The sequence below is a fragment of the Panthera pardus genome, unplaced genomic scaffold (genome assembly GCF_024362965.1).
Source record: "Panthera pardus isolate Hobbes unplaced genomic scaffold, ASM2436296v1 HiC_scaffold_27, whole genome shotgun sequence".
NCBI lineage: Eukaryota > Metazoa > Chordata > Mammalia > Carnivora > Felidae > Panthera > Panthera pardus.
The window spans coordinates 87,816,606-87,836,808 of NW_026526843.1; the positions used below are offsets into that span (position 1 = coordinate 87,816,606).

General features: G+C 38.7%; 1 long non-coding RNA gene and 1 pseudogene across 2 annotated transcripts in view; one reads left to right on the forward strand and one right to left on the reverse strand.

Annotated features, from left to right (window-relative positions):
- Window positions 1-14,619, reverse strand: part of LOC109248113 (60S ribosomal protein L10-like) — a 42,174-nt pseudogene extending 27,555 nt beyond the window's left edge.
- A 2,359-nt stretch (window positions 14,620-16,978) lies between these two features.
- Window positions 16,979-20,203, forward strand: part of LOC109248041 (uncharacterized) — a 136,339-nt gene continuing 133,114 nt past the window's right edge. For both annotated transcript variants that reach the window (XR_002071921.2, XR_002071920.2), the window contains exon 1: window positions 16,979-17,128. This is a non-coding gene — a long non-coding RNA (uncharacterized LOC109248041). The remainder of the gene's footprint in view (window positions 17,129-20,203) is intronic.

A 20,203-nucleotide genomic window follows, 5' to 3' on the forward strand; every position in this document is an offset into this window, starting at 1 on the left:
ACACCACAGTGGCCTTTTTTGGCATGCCAGCAGTGGTTTAGGACTGAGTGCAAGGGACAGTAGGGGGAGTAGTTATTTAGTCTTTGGCAAGAAAGGTGGTGGTAAAGGCAGGCCAGCTTGGATACCCCACTTCCAGCCAAATGGAAAGGACATTGCTTGGCTTTCAGATACGTTCAGAAGGAGAAATAGTAACAAACCAAACTGAATACTTAACCTTTGTTTAATGCTCTATTCTTTTCAAGCCGCTGCCATGATGTTATCTCGACTGGCACCTCCCAATGACCAAATCAGATGGGCAGGGAAGGCATTGAATTACATTCGAAAGAGTAAAAGTGTATTTTTGTGATTCTTGCCTTGTGTTAAAAAAACATACTATGTGAGGGACTGTCAGAGAAGCGACTCTTCTGATATCACAAAACCACTGGGCAGCAGAAGCAGGGTGGGAACCAAGTGGTCATTTCCCCAGTGAGGAGCCCTTTCTGTCCCCTGCCCCTCTCTGCTGGTCAGACATTCTCCCTCGCAAACCCCTCTTTTCTGTTCTGGGAATAGAGCAGCCCTACGTTGGAGGTTGTGCCCCTGAGCCACTGCTGGCACCATGAAGCTTATATGTCTTTCCCTGGAGTTGTGGGAGGCCATCTGTGCCCTCACATTTTAAAAAATTGAGGTCATTTTTGGGACTTGTTCATATAGCACCGTTTTTGCAAACTTGATATGCACAGACCTGTCTAGGAACTGAGTTAATGTTCAGATTCACAGGCCCTGCCTCCCAGAGATTCTGATTAATTAGAACTGGAAAGGGGCCCAAGACTGTATTTTTTCCAAGTACCTTCGTGTGATTCTGATGGAGGTGATACGTGCCCAACTTTTTTTAGAAAGATTTTCTTAATGTTTCTTAATTTTTGAGAGAGAGAGAGAGAGAGGGAGACACAGAATGTGAAGCAGGCACCAGGCTCCGAGCTGCCAGCACAGAGCCCAACATGGGGCTCGAACTCATGGACCCTGAGATCATGAGCCGAAGTCAGACACTCAACAGACTGAGCCACCCAGGCGCCCCTTGGCCAATTTTAATAAATGCTCCTCCTTATCAGTACTGTGTTGTAACAAGGAGCTAAAACAGCATACACGTGAATACACCCACAGAAGAATATCTTGTGTTATGTAGTAAGTTGTTTTCTAAAAGGTTGTATGTGTCTCACATTTTATATATCACTTCACATGCAAAAGACTTTACACTCATATAGTATTTTTCTTCAGGGTAAGGGCTGCATCTTAAAGGTTGTTTACTCCTCAGCACCTAAGCACAATGCCTGGTTTGGGTTGAATTGAATCTTGGTTGAACGAATGACTATTGAGCTTGTTCAAAGAGGGGGTAGGTCTTGAACCTTGATGACTAGTCAAAGACTCATTCAACATACAGCAGTACATCTTAACATCATTCACTCTCATCTCCATCTAATGATTATAAAGCATGATGATTCTGAAGGGTGAAAGACAAATATAAGATGGAAACTGAAATAGCTCTCTGAATGAGAAGCCTCTAGAAAAGCGGTTACCTTAGTCTCAGGGTCTTTCTTTTCGTCTCTAACCTTAAAAGTTATAACCTCAGCTTTGCCAGGAGACTTTATGATCTATTACATTTGTAACTCCTAGAGAAGGAGAAGGGATATGATTAATGGGCGCCAACACAAAGCATCCAATTCCCCTTTCCCAAATCACAGGGCAGACGAGCTTTGTTCGTGAATCGACAACTTACAACGTATTATTTAGCACAGTGAATTCGAATCTCCTAAATAGGTGTGAAACAGAGGTACATATAGTCACTAGAACAGGAGCTGATGAGGGTGTGGCTGGCCCAACTTAAGAGACCAAAATACAGCAGGATGCTGGCTCCAGTATGCCTCGGGAGCAGGCATCTACCCTGAGCTGTCAAATGAAGGTTTTTCAGCTGATTTGTTTATGTGACAGCTTGCCTGTTAACAGAAAAATATTGATTCCTCTGGCTTAGCAACGAGGCTCCTAAAACATTTCATCCCTAAACTCATAAATTGGTAATAAAAAAAAATTAAGCTTTCCCAAGGAGTTTGCTTGGCCTCAAATGTTTGATTGGACAAGGCACAGATATTTTTCCCGATACTGCAGTTAAGAGCCAGACTTTCTGCTTTCTCTGGTTTGACTTATTGGATAAGCCTTTTGAAAAATGGAACTTGTACTTAGTGTGTTTTATTTGAACCTCAATGATGATATACATCTCAGCAGTAAATTTTTAAATAGCTGCGTTATATATGCTGAATAAATGATGAACCCAATTGTGCTTTCAGCCATCCTCATAGAGCATCTGGAAGGTAATCAGGGTCAAGATTGAGAGACAGAAGGATAGGGAGGGAGAAAGATTTAATATATGTCATGTTTCTGACAAGTGAGGAACTGTTGATTGATGCCAAACTAGGCTTAAAAAACCCAAAACCATCATATATGGTAAAATCACTGGGGACACACTCCCCACACACCAAGAAGGGTCTTTTGAAATTGGTGTCTAAGTAAACATCATCCACACATAACAAAGTTGATAAGTTATAGGCACAGATCAGAACAGTGGCTCGTGTTGTAGACTGTTTCCAAAGCCCTTGCTTTGCAGTGTCTCAGTTCAGTATCATCAGAGCCCTTTCCTGTAAGAGTTATGATCCTTTTGCTTTTTAGTTTTCAACAGCTTTGTTGAGGCATAATTGACATACAATAGGCTGCACATATTTTGAAGTATATACTTTTCTTTTTTAAAAATTTAAAAAAAATGTTTATTTATTTTTGAGAGAGAGAGAGACAGAGTGAGAGCAGAGGAGGGGCAGAGAGAGAGGGAGGAGACACAGAATTGGAAGCAGGCTCCAAGCTCTTAGCTGTCAGCACAGAGCCCGATGTGGGGCTCGTACCCATGAACCGTGAGATCATGACCTGAGTCGAAGTCAGACGCTTAACCAACTAGGCCACCCAGGTGCCCCGAAGTGTATACTTTTCTAAGTTTTGCCATATGCATACACCCATGAAACCATTACCACAATCAAGATGGTGAACCTATGCATCACCCTCCAAGGTTTCCTGGTTCCCCTTTATCATCTCTTGCCCACCCCTCTCCCAAGCAACCTAGGGGTAGATTAGTATCTGCTTTCTGTCACCATAGATGAGTTTGCACATTCTCAAATTTTCTCTGAATAGAATCACACACTCTGCACTCATTTTTGTTGCTGTTGGGGTTCTTTCAGTCGGCATGATTATTTTGAGTTTCATCCATATGGCTGCATAAATCAAAGTTCATTCCTTTTAATTGTTGAGTAGCATCCCGTTGTATGGATATATGACCAGGTTACATTCACCTGCTGAGGACCCTGGGGTTGCTTCCAGTTTGGGGTTATTAGAAATAAAGTTGCTGTGAACATTAATGCACAAGTCTTTATATGAATATGTGCTTTCTTTTCTTTTGGGTAAATGCTTCCACGTGAATTGCTTGGATCATATAGTAGGTATATGTTTAATTTCTTGAGAAACTACAAAGCTGTTTTTCAACTCGTTCATATCATTTATATTCTCAGCAGCAGCATAAGAAAGTTACCGTTCCCTCTATTCACACCAAATCTTGGTATGGTCAGTCTTTATCATTTCAATTTAATTTTAATTTAATGTAATGGATGCATAGCGGCATCTTACCGCGGTTTTAATTTGCATTTCCTTACTGACTAATTATGTTGAACATCTTTTCCTGTGCTTATTTGCTATCAGTATACATTTGGTGAAGTGTCTCTTAAAATCTTTTGCTCATTTTTTTATTGGGTGCTTTGTTTTGTTATTACTGAGTTTTGGGAGTTGTTTTTTTTTTTTAATATATTCTGAACGCAAGTCCTGCATGAGACATGTACTTTGCAAATATTTTCTCCCAGTCCTTGGTTTGTCTTTTCATTCTCTTAACAGTGTCTTTTGAAGAACAGATGTTTTTGACTTTGTTGAAGTCCAATTTATCAATTTTTTAAATAGATCATGCTTTTGATATGGTATATAAGAAATCTTTGTATTATCCAAGATCAAAAAGATTTTCTCCCGTGTTTTCTTATAGAAGTTTTTAGTTTTAGTTTTTAAATTTAAGTCTAGGATCCATACTGAGTTAAATTTTGTATATGGCGTGAGATATGGACTGAAGCACTTTTTTGAGAGCACACAGATTTTCAATTATTCCAGCATTGTTTGTTGAAAAGATTATCTTTCTCCACTGAATTTACCATTATATGTTTGTTTAAAATCAGTTTTCCATATATGTGTGAGTCCATTTTTGAACTCTCTGTTATGTTTTATTGACTTATTTGTCTATCTTGGTGTAATCGTATATTGTCTTGATTACTATATATTTAATATTGTCTTGATTACTACAGCTTTAAAATAAGTCTTGAAATCAGGTAGTATCTGTCCTCCAAAATTATCGTTCTTCAAAGTTGTTTTGGCCATTCTAGGTCTTTTGCATTTCCATATGAATTTTAGAATTTGATTTTCATTTCCTACAAAAAAAAATCTTGTTGAGAACTTGATTGGGATTACATTAACTCAATACATCAATTAAGGAGGATTCATACCTTAATTATATCAAATCTTCTGACCCATGAACAAGGTGTACCTCTCCCTTTATTTAGGTCTTGTTCCCTCAGCAATGTTTTCTAATCTTTGGTGTACGAGTCTTTCTTGTCTTTTGTCAGGTTTATCCTTGAGTATTTCATATATTTGATGCTATTTTATTTTTTTAAGTTTATTTTTTAAAATTTATTTTAAGCGAGTGAGAGACGAACAAGGAGGGACACAGAGAGAGGGAAAGAGAGAGAATCCCAAGCAGGCTCCACACTCTCAGTGCAGACCCCAATGCGGGGCTTGAACTCAGGAACCACAAGATCATGACCTGAGCCAAAATCGAGAGTCCAATGCTTAACTGACTGAGCCACCTGGGTGCCCTTCTTTGATGTGATGCTATTTTAAATGTTACTGCTTCGTTCTGTTTCTGATTGTTGCTGGTATTTAGCCATACACTTGATTTTCATATATTGATTTTGTGTCCTTCAATTTCACTAAACTTGTGTTTTAGTTCTAGCAGGGTTTTTTGTTTTGTTTTGTTTTGTTTTGTTTTTTGGTAGATATAATCAGATTTTTTACATAGATGATCATGCTAAGAATAAAGAGAGTTTCACACCTTCCTTTCCGATCTGAATACCTTTTATTTGTTTTCCTCATTGGATTGTACCGACTAGAACTCCAATCCAGTGTTGAATAGAAGTAGTGAGAGCAAACATCCTTGTCTTGTTGCTAATCTCAGGGGGAAAGCATTTCATCTTTCACTATCAAGTATCGTGTTAGTAGATTTTTTGTACATGCTTATATTCATTTTCTGTTGCTCATAATGCATTACCCCAAAACTTAGCAACTGACAGCAGCAGTTATTATCTCACAATTTCCGTGGGTCAGGAATCCAGACATGGCATAGCTGGATGCGTCTGCCTTCAGGTTTCTCACAAGACTGTGATCAAGGCATTAGCTGTGACTGTCGTGCCATCCAAAGTCTGAGTTCAGGGAAGATCCACTTCCAAGCTTACTCATGTGGTTGTTGGCAGGATTCATTTGACTGTGGGTGTCAGTTCCTCTTTAGGTCTTGACCTGGGGACTCCATCAACCCTTTGCCACATGGGGCTTCCCGTAGGCAGCTCAACTTCTCTCAGAACAAGTCAACGAGAGAGCGTGAGAGGGCCAGCAAGAGGAAAGTCACATTCATTTTGTAAACTAATCTCAGAAGGGACATCTTATCACTTTTGCAGATTTCTGTTTGTAAAAAAGTGAGTCATCATTAGGTCTGGCCCACACTTAGGGGAAGGGCTTATATAGGGGGCAGGCAACATCAGAAGCCATCTTATAGTCAGCCTACTACAATGCCCTCTGTCAAGTTGAAGAAGTCACCTTCAGTTCTTAGTTTGCTGAGAGTTTTTATCAAAAACGGATGTTGGATTATGTCAAGTGAATTGTACTTCGTGTGGTTTCTTTCTTAGTTTGTCTCATCTGGTGACTTTTTAAGGCTTGTTTACACTGATTGGATTTTCAGATGTTAAACCAAAACTGAATTCCTGAGATAAACATCACTTGCTCATGATGTATTACCCTTTTTACATATTGTTTGATTCTACTTGACAAAACTTTGTTTATAGTTCTTATACCTATGTTAGTGCAATATAAGAAATACTGGTCTGTAGGTTTTTGTTTGTTTGTTTTCTCATAATGTGTTTGCCTGGCTTTGGTGAGAGGGTGGTAGTGTTGGCCTCATAGAACCAGTTGGAAAGTAGTCCCTCCTCTTTGGTTTTTGGGAAGAGTTTGTGTAATACTGGCATTATTTCTTCTTTATGTATTTGGTAGAATTTATCAGTGAAGCTATTTGGGCCTAGCAATGACTTTGTGGGAAAATTTTTAACTACAAATTCAATTTTCTAGTAGATATAAGTCTACTCATATTATCTATGTCTTTTTTTTTTTTTAACGTTTATTTTTGAGACAGAGAGAGACAGAGCATGAACAGGGGAGGGGCAGAGAGAGAGGGAGACACAGAACCTGAAACAGTTTCCAGGCTCTGAGCTGTCAGCACAGAGCCCGACGCGGGGCTCAAACTCACGGACTGCGAGATCGTGACCTGAGCCGAAGTCGGATGCTTAACCGACCAAGCCACCCAGGCGCCCCATTATCTATGTCTTTTTAAGTAAGCTTGGTAGTTTGTGTCTTTCAAGGAGTCTGTCCATTTCATATAAATTGTCAAATTTGTTAGCATCAAGTTGTCCATAACATTTCCTTCTTACCCTTCTAATATATGTGGGATTTGTAATGTCACCTCTCTCATTCCCGATATTGGTAATTTGTGCATTGTCTCTCTTTTTCTGGTGAGACGTTTATCAATTTTGTTGTTTTATTTTGCAAATAAAGAATTATTGGTTTCATTGATTTACTTTTCTGGGGTTTTTGTTTGTTTGTTTTCTATTTCGTTGATTTCACCTTTGACTTCTGTTAACTCCTTTCTTCTGCTTACTGTGCTTTTATTTTGTAATTTCTTCGGGTAGAAGTTTAGGTCTTTGATTGAGACTATCTTTTCTAATATAAGCTATTAGTCCTATAAATTTCTTCCTGGGCACTGCTGTCTCAGCAGCCCATGCTTTTTGAATTTCATTTTCATTTAGTACAAAATACTTTGTAATTTCTCTTTTGACTTCTTCTTTGATCCATGGGTTATTTAAAAGTGTCCTATGTTACTTAGTTTCAAAATACTTGGGGATTTTACAAATATCTCTGTTATTGATTTTTAATTTCATTTAGAGAAATCTAATGAATTTAGAGAATCTAATTTGTTAGAGAATCTAATTTGTATAGCTTACATACTTTTAAAATTATTGACACTTGTGTTATGGTCCAGAATATGGTCTATCTTGATAAATGTTTCTTGTGTACTTGAAAGGCAAATGGTTTGATGTTCTTATTGAGTGGGTTGTTCTATTAATGTCAATCAGGTAAAGTTATTTGAGTCTTCTACATCCTTGCTTATTTTCCATCTACTTTTATCAATTATTGAGAGGGTAGCATTAAAATCAACTATAATTGTGTATTTGTCTATTTCTCCTTACAGCTCTATCAGATTTTGCTACATGTATTTTAAAACTGTTTTATTAGGTTAATAAATGATTATGATTGTTATGTCCTTCTGATGCAGTAATCCTGTTTTCATTATGCAATAGCCTTTTCTATCCCTGATAATATCCCTTCCTCCAAAATCTATTTTGTTATTAATATAGCTACCAAAGCTTTCTTTTGACTAATGTTAGTGCGATTATCTTTCATTATTCTTTTACTTTTAACCTATTGGTATTATAATATTTAAATTGTATTTCTTTTGGTAGCATATAAGTGGGTCTTGTTTTCTTTGTCAATCTGATAACCTGCGTTTTAACTGGATTGCTAGATCATTTACGTTTAATGAGAATATTGACATTCTTTGATTTACATCTATCATCTTGCTATTTGTTTTCTGTTTGCCCCACCTGTTCTTTCTTCCTATTTTCCCTCTTTTTCTGCCTTCTTTATATTGAGTGTTTTTAAACTTTGTTTTATATCCTTTGTTGACTTATTAGCTATACCTTTGTTTTATTGTACTAGTAGTTGCTTTAAGGTTTATACTATGCAACTTTCACCCCTTGTAGTCTACCTTCAGGTGATGCTATATCACTTCACACTTAGTATAAAAATCTTACAATAGCATAGTTCTATTTCTCCCCTCCCAGCTTGTATGTTATGGTTGTCATACATTTTATTTATGCATATGTTTAAAACTCTATTATACACTGGGGTTTTAAATTTTTTTGTTGTTTTTTAAGCAATTATCTTTTCAAGACTTAAATCATAAATAACATTCTTTTTAAAAAAAATGTTTATTTATTTTAGAGAGGGGGTGGAGAGCACACATGTGTACATGAGCAGGAGCAGGGCAGAGAGAGAGAGGGATACAGAGAATCCCAAGCGGGCTCCTTGATGCTCTAACCCATGAACTGTGAGATCATGACCTAAGCCAAAATCAAGAGCTGAACACTTAACCAACTGTTAAGTTGGTGCTCCTCATAAATTAAATTCTTACAGATTTACCCAGGTAGTTACCATTTCCAGTGCTTTTCAGTCCTTTATATAGATCCACATTTCTTTCTGGTATCATTTTCCTTCTGCCTGAAGACTTCCTTTAGTATTTCTTGTACTGATGGTGTGGTGGTGATTAAATCTTTCAGTGTTATATCTTAAAAAGTTGTTGTTTTGCCTTCATTTTTGAAATAGTTCTGACTAAACATAGAATTGTAGGTTGGAAATTGTTGGGATGAGCACTGGGCATTGTATGTAAGTGATGAATCACTGAATTCTACTCCTGATACCAATGTTGTACTGTATATTAACAAAAATTTAAATAAAAAATGGTAGATTGACAGGTTCTTTTTAGTGTTTTAAAGATGTTTTCTCGCTGTCTTTGAGCTTATATTTTTTATGACAAGAAATATGATGTCATCCTTACATTTATTCCTCTGTACATAATATGCTGTATTCTCTCTTTATCATTGACTTTGATCAATTTGATTATAATGCAGTTTGGAATAGTTTCCTTGTTGTTTTGTGTGTGGTTGGGGTTCACTGAGATTCTTGGATCTCTGGCTTTAAAGTTTTCACCACATTTGGAAAACTTATACCTATTGTTTCTTCAAGATTTTTTTTCTGTCCTCCCCATCTCCTTCATGGATTCCAATTACATATCCCTTGTGTTGCTTGAAGTTGTCCCATGGCCCATTAATGCTCTTTTCTTTCCTCCCTTCCTTCCTTTCTTTTTTTTTTTTCTTCCTTTTTTCTGTCATTCTTTCTTTCCCCTTTTTTTGAGTCTTTTTTCTCTATGTTTTTCATTTTGATAATTTCTACTGCTATGTCCTAATATCCACCGGTCTTTACTCCTGCTATTTCTAACCTCTTGTTAATACCATTTAGTATTTTTGTTTGTTTGTTTACTTTTTTTTTCCTCTCAGACATGATAGTTTTCATGGTACTTTGAGTGTTTTCTCAGACATGGAAGTTTGATCTAAAAATTTTCATGTTTCTACATATAGAATATAGTAATGATAACTATTTTAGAGTTTTTTCCTGATAATTCTAACATCTATGCCAACTCTGGGTTGTATTTGGTTGATTGATTGAGTGATTGATTATTCTTCTCACTATGGGTCTTATTTTCCAGTTTTTGTTTGTTTGTTTTCTTGCCTTGCAATCTTTGATTTGATGCCAGCCATTGTGAATTTTAACTTGTTGGGTTCTGGATATTTTTATATTCCTATAAATATTCTTGAGTTTTTTTTTTTTTCAGGGATGTAGTTACATTATTTGAAAACAGTTCAGTCATTTCAGATAGTGTTTTATAATTTCTTACTTAAATCTAGGGCTAATTATTCCCTACTAGTAAGGCAAGAACTTCCTGTGTACTCTACCTAATGCTGCATGAATAGTGACTTTTCCCAGCCTGGCTGGTGATAACATATTATCCTGGCTCAGTGTGAGTGTTAGGTACAGTTTTCTCTGATTCTCTCTGATGGTTCATTCCCCACCCTCAGCTGGTTTATTCACACACATGGTTTGATCAATATCCTCCTAAGTAGTTGAGTGGAACTCTTTACAGATCTTTACAGAACCCTCTCTTTGTTCACCTCTCTCCTCTCTGGTACTCTGACCAGCTATTACTAGTTGCCTTGGTCCCCCAGACTCTCAGATTTCTCTCTCCAACTCAAGGAGACCATGAAACTCTGCCTAGTATTCCCCTTTCTGCACCACAACCTGGAAACACAAACAGTAAGATGGGGTAATCATAATTTTCATCTCATATCTTTCCTTATATCAGGGATCATTGTTCACTGTCTGATTTTCAGTGACTTGAACACTGTTCTTTCAAATATTTTGTCTGGCTTCTGTGGTTGTTTCAGGCAGGGATATAAATCTGGTCCCTCTTGCTCTACCCTGGCTAGAAGTGGAAATATGATCATGCAATTAAAAAAATTTGGGGGGCACCTGGGTGGTTCAGTTGGTTAAGCATCCGACTTTGGCTCAGGTCATGATCTCCCAGTTCGTGGGCTTGAGCCCCGTGTTGGGCTCTGTCTTGACAGCTCAGAGCCTGGACCCTGCTTTGGATTCTGTGTCCCCTTCTCTCTCTGTTCCTCCCCTGTTCATGCTCTGTCACTCTCTCTCTCAAAAATAAATAAAGATGAAAAATATTTAAAAAAAAATTTTAAGTTTATTTATTTATTTTGAGAGAGACAGAAAGAGAGAGAGAGAGCATGAGTGGGGTCAGGAGCAGAAAGAGAGGGAGAGAGAATTCCAATCAGACTCCATGCTGACACAGAGCAGAGCCCAAGGCAGGCCTAGAACTCACAAAGTGTGGGATCATAACCTGAACCAAAGTCAAGAGTTGGATGCTTAACCGACCGAGCCACCCAGGTGCTCCAGTTATTCCATTTTAAAATGAGCTCAAGAGGGCTTAGTGCTGTGGTAAGTGGTAGAGCTAGAATTTATGCCCCATTCTTTTGACTCCTGCTTCAAAAGCATCATCTTAGAAATATCTGTATAGCTGGAGAAACTGCAGGGCTTTCCCCTTCCCCTCCCCAGCTTATGGCTTTTAATAATTGCTCATTTTATGTTTAATCCTTAGTTTTTGTTGGTTTGTTGTCATTTTTGTATGTTTCTTTGTTTGTCTTTAGGAGTACAGGTGAGCAGCTACTGGGGACTGTTGATCTACTCTCCATCTCTCTTTTCAGGGAGAATAATGTCCTCCCTGCTCTGTAGAGCTCTGTAGAGCTCCATTCTCTAAAGCCTGGTGTTTGTTGTGAATCAGCAGAGAACCTTTCTCTCTGTGTTTGAACCTTGTGTAGATGTTCATTCAGCTTCTGTTCTTATTTCTTAGGTTCACTGATACATCATATCCTTGCCTAGTTCAGAACCTTTGTTTGTTTCTTCCTCTGGTAGAGCACTCTTCTGTCATTCTTTCCTTCAAATTCTATCCCTCATTACAACCCCATTCCAAGTTTTGTTTCTACTAGGAAACCTTCCCCACCTATGCAATTTCTACCTCTATGAAATCATGCTAGGTTTGTTTGGACGAGATGCTCCCAAAGCCCCTTCCAGCTCTGAAACGAATTTTGTGGGGGTTAATATTACTCTCCCCCCATTCTAAAGTACACCATTTGGCAAAAGTTGACTCTGAATTATATTCTAAATTTGTTCCATATATCCTCTGCACTCTGTCTGGCAAGGTGCCAATCAATAAGTTCCAAATAAATGTGGTTGAAAGGAGGGATGAATGGCATTTCTTCCCTGGTCATGCAGTGTATGGGGTTTTTTTTCTTTTTTTAACCAGAAAATGCATTTCCTGAGGGCAGAGCTAATGTATTTTGCTTATTTGACATTACCTATAAGACCTACCCTATGCTAGAGGCATTGCTGAGTGTTTGCAAGGATTCTGATTCCAAGAAATCACTGGCAACCTGATTGCCCAGAATCATGGTACCAGGCTCAGGTGATAATATAGTCCCCAAGTAAATATATGTTGAATGAACAATGAGATGGCTCTGGAATAGAGAGTTTAGCAAGACCTTCATGCTGACACAGAGAAACAAAGGTGCAGATAGTGCAGACACACTCAAAGTTTATTGTTTGTTTGATACATCTGCGCTTTGAGGCTTATACTTAATGTGAGTCTGTTGAATGATTTACAGGTATCCTCATGCACCGAGATGAAGGGCTTTATTATAAATCTCCCTCCTTGTGCTGTAGGATACTGTGCATTTTTCAATGCTGTAAACATAAATAGAAAAGTGTTTTCTCTGTGACAAGGACAAATGTCACTTGGCAAAGCTCTTAAAGATGCAGACTTTTGAATTTGAGTTCTCATTATTACCGTGTCCTGATTCAAGAAGTAAGTATAAAAGATGCTTTATACTTATAAATTTTATCCCACAAACCTTTGTAATAAGGAAAAAAACAATAAACGTTATCATATAAAAGCAATACATGGAGAAAATAGTGTTAAGCAAAAATAAGAAAATGAAATCCATTCCTATCTCCAACATAGATAACCACTGATAACATTTTAGAGCATATTCTCTCAGTCTTTTTATACACATATTTAATTCAAAAATGTAATTGTGCTGAACATATTATTTTTGCATGCTTTTTCATTTAGTGACATGGAGACTATTCAGTATATATTCATAAAAATTCTCCAGATTCTCATTTCTCACTGCTATTTAGCACTTCCATGTATGGATCTACTATAACTTATTTATCCAGACCCCTAATCTGGGTCATGTTTGTCATTTTCAGTATTTTTGTTGTCATGAAATCAGAAGAATAAGAGTCTTTGCAACTAAAGCTTTGTGTACATCCCGGATTCTTTCCTTAAAATAATTCCCTAAAAGTGGAATTCTTGGGTCAAGAAGTATGTGAAATTCAAAGGCTTTTGACACCAAAACTACCTTCGTTCTGGGGTGCCTGGGTGGCTTAGTCAGTTAAGCGTCCGACTTCGGCTCAGGTCATGATCTCACGGTTTGTGAGTTCAAGTTGTGAGTTCGAGTTGTGTGTCTGTGCTGTCAGCTCAGAGCCTGGAGCCTGCTTGGGATTCTGTGTCTCCCTCTCTTTCTGCCCCTCTCCCACTCACACTCTGTCTCTGTCTCTGTCTCTGTCTCTGTCTCTGTCTCTCTCAAAAATAAGTAAACATTAAAATTTTTTAATAATAAAAAAACTACCTTCACTCTAATTTAATCTCCTAACAATGCATGAAGCACTTTTTCAATGTGATATCATTTGTACTTACAAACTTTATGTAGGAAAAATTTAAGGCATCCATATTTAATAGTTGAGGAAATCAAGGTGCCGATTTCTAGAGAATCAAGGGCATAGAGGATTAACACCAGAGCTATGAGCCTGCTTTCTCTATTCCTTACACTACTGGAACAGTATCCATTGCATCTATACAAGTGGTATTTGGAAAAGCTGAGTCTGGTAGCTTCCCTTATCAAAATCAAGATTTATTAGTCAAACAGTTATTGAAAACAAAGTTAGACTACAAAGCCTATGATGGTAATAAGATGAGTCATACCTTTAGACCATCAGGAATTATTTGCCATCAGGAGGCAGCAGAAAGTCACTTTCCACCTCCCCAAGAATGAAGTGTGGGTTTTCCTGAGAAGATAGTCTCTCTCTCTCTCTCTCTCTCTCTCTCTCCTTGTTAGACAGGAAGTAAGATTTATTGGTGGGCATGAATAAGAAAAGGGCAATGCTGAGGTTCTCATGAATGCAGAGCCCACCATTTGTCCAGAGGGACCCGATTAGGGATGTATTTGACCCCACAGCCATCTGAGATGAGCCACTTTTCACCACCATGCCTTCAAATTCATCCACATTACAGTTAGTAAAGCCCCACTTCTTGGATATGTGGATCTTCTGGTGGCCAGGGAACTTGATCTTGGACCCGTAAGACCTCAATCACATGCTCTTTGTTCTACGGCTGAGTATAGATGGACATGATGATGTGGCCAATGTAGACCCTAGCCACGGTGCCCTGCGGTCTTCCAAAGGCACCCCACATAGCTGTCTGGAGCCTGTCAGCTCTGTCCAGCCCAGGACAACATCTTAGTGATAAGGATGACGTGGAAGGGGTGAAGCTGCACTCAGAAGTGAAAAACCCTCTTTGTCACAGATTTGCACTCTGTACTTGTGCACGCAGATACAGGCATCTTCCAGGGCTTCAGAAGAGAGCTGCTCATTCATCTGACACCATGTGGCCGCATCGTGGGAACTCATCCACTTTTGCCTTCTTCCACCCCAGGTCACAGATGTAGATCTTGGCCTCAGAGACACCTCTGCAGAGGCGAGGCTTTGGATATGGGTTGTTCTTAGAATAGCGGTTACACTGGGCAGCCCGTGGCCCATTGCAACACCAGGATGTTCAGTGGTGTGGAGGGAAAAGAGAAGATAGTCTCTTTTCTACTTTGCTACCTGTTGCATAATCACAAGCTACAGAACTTTGCTTTGTATCCAAACTGAAATTTATGAAATTAGGACTTCCAGTTCAAATTAAGATTGAAAATAAGTTCTGTATATTTATTTTTTTAAGTTTATTTATTTTGAGAGAGAGAGCCAGCATGGGTAGGGGAGGGGCAGAGAGAGAGGGAGAGAGAGAATCCCAAGCAGGCTTCATGTTCGGCATGGAGCTGGATGTGGGGCTGGATCCCACAAACCATGAGATTACAACCTGAGCCAAAGTCAAGAGTCAGATGCTCAACGGACTGAGCCACCCAGGCACTTTAAGTTTTGTGTATTTCTTCATAAAATCTCAGCTCTTCTTACAACTTTTTTTTTTAACTTATAAGGGATTATCTCACTGTACGCTTTGAGCTACACTTAAAGTGGATTTCCTAAGAGATATATTTTTTTAAGTAGGCTCCATGCCAAATGTGGGGCTGGAACTCACAACCTCGAGATCAAGAGTTGCATGCTCCACAGACTAAACCACCCAGGCACTCTTGGATTTTATTTTTAAAACAAGATTCTGGGAGGAAGGGGTGGGGGAAGAAAAAAAGAGAGAGAGAAGAAAAAAACATAGAAGACTCTTAAAGATAGAAAACAGAGTTGATGGAGGGAGGTGGGTGGGGGATGGGCTAGATGGGTGATGGGTACTAAGGAAGGCGCTTGTTATGATGAGCACTGGGTGTTGTATGGAAGTGATGAATCACTGAATTCTACTCCTGAAACCAATATTGCACCATATGTTAACTAACTAGAATTTAAATAAAAATTTGAAAAGAAAACAAGACAAGACTCTAACTCCAATATAACTTGTCACTCTTGATCTAGTTAATTTTGTGATCTTTAACTTTCCAGGATGCTACTGTGAAAGAAAAACAAACAAAGACATAGCCAGATGTAGTTCTTCACTGCCAAACAATACCATAATTCTTTCAAACCTAGGAGACATTTCCTTAGCCTGGGATGTGCTTTTCAACTTGTAGGCCTCCTATTTCAAAGTACATTGATTGTAAAAATGGCACAACTGGACATGCCCCTCTGGATCCATGGCCTTTGCAACCTGACTTTGAAACTTCTCCCATCAAAGGTGAAGTTTCTATCCCCATCCCATGAAACTGGCCTGGCCCTGTGACTTGGTTTGCCAATAGAATGCAGTGTTGTTTCAGTTCCAAGCCTAGGTCTTATAAGGTCTTGTGTACGTCTGCTTGCTCTCTTGGACCCTGATGATCTATGTGAACAATGCCAGACCAGCCTTTGGGGATGTGAGCAATCACAAGGAGGAGAGACATCTCAAGCAAGGCCCGCACAGACCAGCCAGTGCCTAGCTGATCCGCCAACTAACTACTGACACATGAGTGTTTCCAGATGCGATCATCTTAGCCTGGCCCAGACCAGAAGAACCACCCAGCCGATCCACAGACCCATGACCTCTCGTTTTATTTTCGGGGTGGGGGGAAGAGAGAAAAATTTGTTATGCAGCATTATTTATGACAATAGATAGCTGATACTTTGGGTCTAAAGCAACTGAGCCAATAATGATTATGTACCATTCCCCTGCCTAGGATTCAGAATGAAATAAGTCTGGGAGAGAAAAGATTTTGTTTCTGATTTGGCAGGTTTTGTAGATATAGATCAATGAAGAGGTCTGGCTGTATTTATACACACTGATGATTTACCTCCTGATAGTCTTTCTGATTCCCACTAGTAATGCTTAAAACTCAGTTCAAAAATATTTCACTGGCCTGGTGTCCAGCTACTCCCAATCATATGTCAGGACCACATTAAACCATTCCTTGCTCCCCAAACACACGTCAAACACAGTAACACTGGCATGCCTTCACTTAAACCTGATAATCCTTCCTTCCTTCCCTCTTCATCAAAATATTTTGGGTAGTCTATGAAGCAGTTGATTTCCTTAAAGTTTCTCTCCTCCGTGAAACATTCTTATTCACAGGCTTTCATCCTCCAGTATAATAATTTTTTCTTTCTTCTCTGTTTATTTTAATATTTATTTTATAATGCTTGCTTCAGTTTGACTTATGGCGAAAGATCTAAAATTCTGCCAGTATTAGCCAATCTAAAAGGTTAAGAAAAAATAAAGTAAGTTTCAGACAGTGTTTTAGGTATCTTCTTATAGAATGTGGTTATGATTTTCTGCCTTAAGGAAAAAAAAAAAAAGAAGCAAAAGTCATTTTAGCCGTGTTTAGAGTTCAGAAAGCGATGGTATTTTGGCTTAAAATATACCGTGGAATCAGAATTAACTTTCTACAGGTCATTATACCATAGCCAAATCATTGTTTGTATTTTTCTTATTGTATTATTATTTTTTTTAAGAAGTAAAATGGAGCAGACCTCTACTCCAGAGAGAGGAACAGGAAAGAGAGAGAAAGAAGAAAGACCTGGCCCAGTTCAGGTGGAGAGGAGGAATCGGTGGAGAATCTCATCAGTGTTCTGAACGCTACAGCCAGGATTCATCCATCTTGTTAAGGTAAGTAAACTCAAGCCCCGGACTCCCCCTCATGTAAGACAAGCACAGCTAAGCTTTCATCTCACATAACACTTGAATATCTCCTTTCCTATAAACCACTTCCATCCTGAAAGGAAAAGGCTACAGTTTATGAACATTTGTATTGGTCATATTTTACCATATGGCTAACAGGGAAAAGTTAGAGGATGGTTGTTTGATGGTGCTTTGTTTGAAACACACATCTAAATAAGTTTGCTTTTTCCTCGTTAAAGAACTTAAAAAAATTTTTTTAAATGTTTATTTTTGAGAGAGACACAGAGTGTGAGTGGAGGAGGGGCAGAGAAAGAGGGAGACACAGAATCTATAGCAGGCTCCAGGCTCTGAGCTGTCAGCACAGGGCCTGACGTGGGGCTCGAACCCACAAACCGTGAGATCATGACTTGAGCTGAAGTCGGATGCTTAACGGACTGAGCCACCCCGGTGCCCCCAAGAACTTTTTATAATAATGCTCCATTTAATTGAAACATGTTAGTGAGCTGAGACGTGAAATAGGTTATGAATCAACACGTAAAGCTAGAAGCCATTTTGCAGCATGGAGTCCCAGCCATAAGACACTCCGTTCCACTGGCTAGCATAATGTCTTGCCCATAGAATAAACTCAAAAAGGTTTCTGTCTGCAAAACAAAATGGATACAATTGAGTTACCAGAGTTTTAAGTGGTATTGAATAGAACATCAATAGAAGGAATAAAAAGAAAACTGATTTTATTACAAAGTCATTGTGGATCAATAATACATAATAACACAGACACGAGAAGCAGTCAGTGACAGAAGACATTCAATGATTTATGAGCACATTAAGTTCATGAAATAATAAGCCCATGCTGTTACATACTATCTTTTTCTGAATCGATAGCTATGGAATTGAATAAGAAAGTGGAATGTTTTCAAAAGGTGCAATAATAAGGGCGACAAAGCTGTGAGAAGTTGCTTATCTGGAGGATATCTCCAGTATCTAGCTACATAAGAATAAAAAATTAAAAGGTTTAGCATGGAATAAACCCAGATATGTTCCCCATAGCAAACTTTGTAGACACGTTGGTGGACCACGATTAATCACTGTGTCAACGAATGGTTCTCTGGTTAAGAATCTCTTTTCTAAGATGGAAAATCTTAGATGCTGGGTTCGTGTCCCCCTTTCCACGGGGTCATGAAGGAATCAGTGTGTTAACAGTAATGCAAACACCCCAAGCCCCATCCCACTCCAGGATTCTGGCTAGTGTGAGCTGAGGACAAATACATGATGTGGGTATCCAGAGAAATGGCAGCCAATTAAACCTATTTTCTGACCCTCCCGCGAATAATGCCATGTTGTCTCTTTCAGCAACCAAAATGAGTCTGCAAAGGAATCCATTCAAAATCTCAAAATATTCCCTTCCTAAAACAGTCCTTCCTCGGAACAAAGGTTCTCATCATACCTTTTATGCCAATTCCTTTCGAGAGTCATTTTCTCTCTGTCTCTGTCTCCCTCTCTCACCCTCCCACACACACCTCCTCACCCACACACACATACACACACGCACACAGCACAAACATCAGTCTCACAAACTCATACACCGGAAATGGAGATGTCCGAGGTCAAACATGAAGCATAATTTTAAAACGTTTTGCTAGCTTATTCCAAAACACAAAATGGAAATTCTAAGCCATGGAAACCTTTATCTGGGTCTTTATTTGAGTGTGTCTTTTTCTAGTTATGTTTCTCTGTTTATGTGGGTTTACTGGTGTCCTCCTGTACCTTCTGTTAGTGCATCCAAAGCCTCTCCCAACCCACCTCTCTCTCTTTCTCTCTCTCTAATCCTCTTTTTTACTTATTTCAGTAACTATGGACAAGAGAGAATGGAGGTGCATATATATTTTATTTGTTCTATTTATTGCATTTTTTATGTTCCCTCTTCCTTTTGTATAACTCAGAAAAGTCTGATGCTATACATTTCTCTTTTAAAAACAATAAAAATCCAATTAAATTGCCTTTTCTGTATTGATTACCAATGGTTTCTACCTCCCTTGAGCCGCTGATTCTGAAAAGAAGCTTCACCTTCGTTCTGAACTTGGTTTTATGAAGTCAAAGCTTTCCTTTCCAGAAAAAAAAAAAAAAAAGGAGGGAGGGCTTCCAATTTTTTCTTGCAGTCAGAATTTCAGTTGTCACTGCTTCTGGACTTCAATTCTTGACTCTTCTCTGCTAACAATGAGAATTCATGTTTCTATGTCTCTATAATTTTGTTTATACATCATTGTATATACCCAGCCTAAATTCCAGGCCACCCTTGGCACACTTTACCTCACTCTTTTAAATGAAGGATTCTGCTTAGAAGACATCCTTTTCTTTCTCTTTTCACATTCTCATGTAGCCAAACAATTATCTTGCTTTAGAACCTCATTCACTTCCTGATTTAGGCAGAAAACAGCACGTTCTAAAATTACAGCATCTTGGGGATAGAAGGGATTAGTCAATGTATCTAATTTAACTCAGTTGGCTCCCAGCTGTATTCTCATTGGTTTAAAGGATAAGACAAGAAATAGGGCTCATTAGTTGTTAAACTCTCCAAACATTTATAAAGCAAGCCACTGGCAGACACCAGGGATTCAGAAATGAATATGTGGTTCTTGTCTTCAGGAAGCCCATAATCTAGTGGGTGGAAAGAGAAGTAAACAGTTACTAATGATGGAAATCGTTTGCATGAGAGGGAGATACTGTGGGAGCCAAAAACCCAGGTTGGGGGTGGGGGGGGTGGGCATTTTTAGGAACGGGATGCCTGACCTGGACCTTGAAGGACAAAGCCTCAGAAATTCTCAAACTCTGGAAAACGTCTCTGTGTGAGTGCATGATATTCAAAATGCAGTTGCTGTTGAAGAAGTTACTATAGGAATAACTGTAAAAATGTCACCTTTATACTCAAGATAGCACGGCATGGTGTCTGTGTGGTTTATCGGCAATGGCAGGCTTATTACTTTTAATGCTGTAATTTTCGCAGGGTCACCGTTCTACTTTTCCCTGTTATATGTGTTACATAAAACTGTACTTCTTCATCTCTAT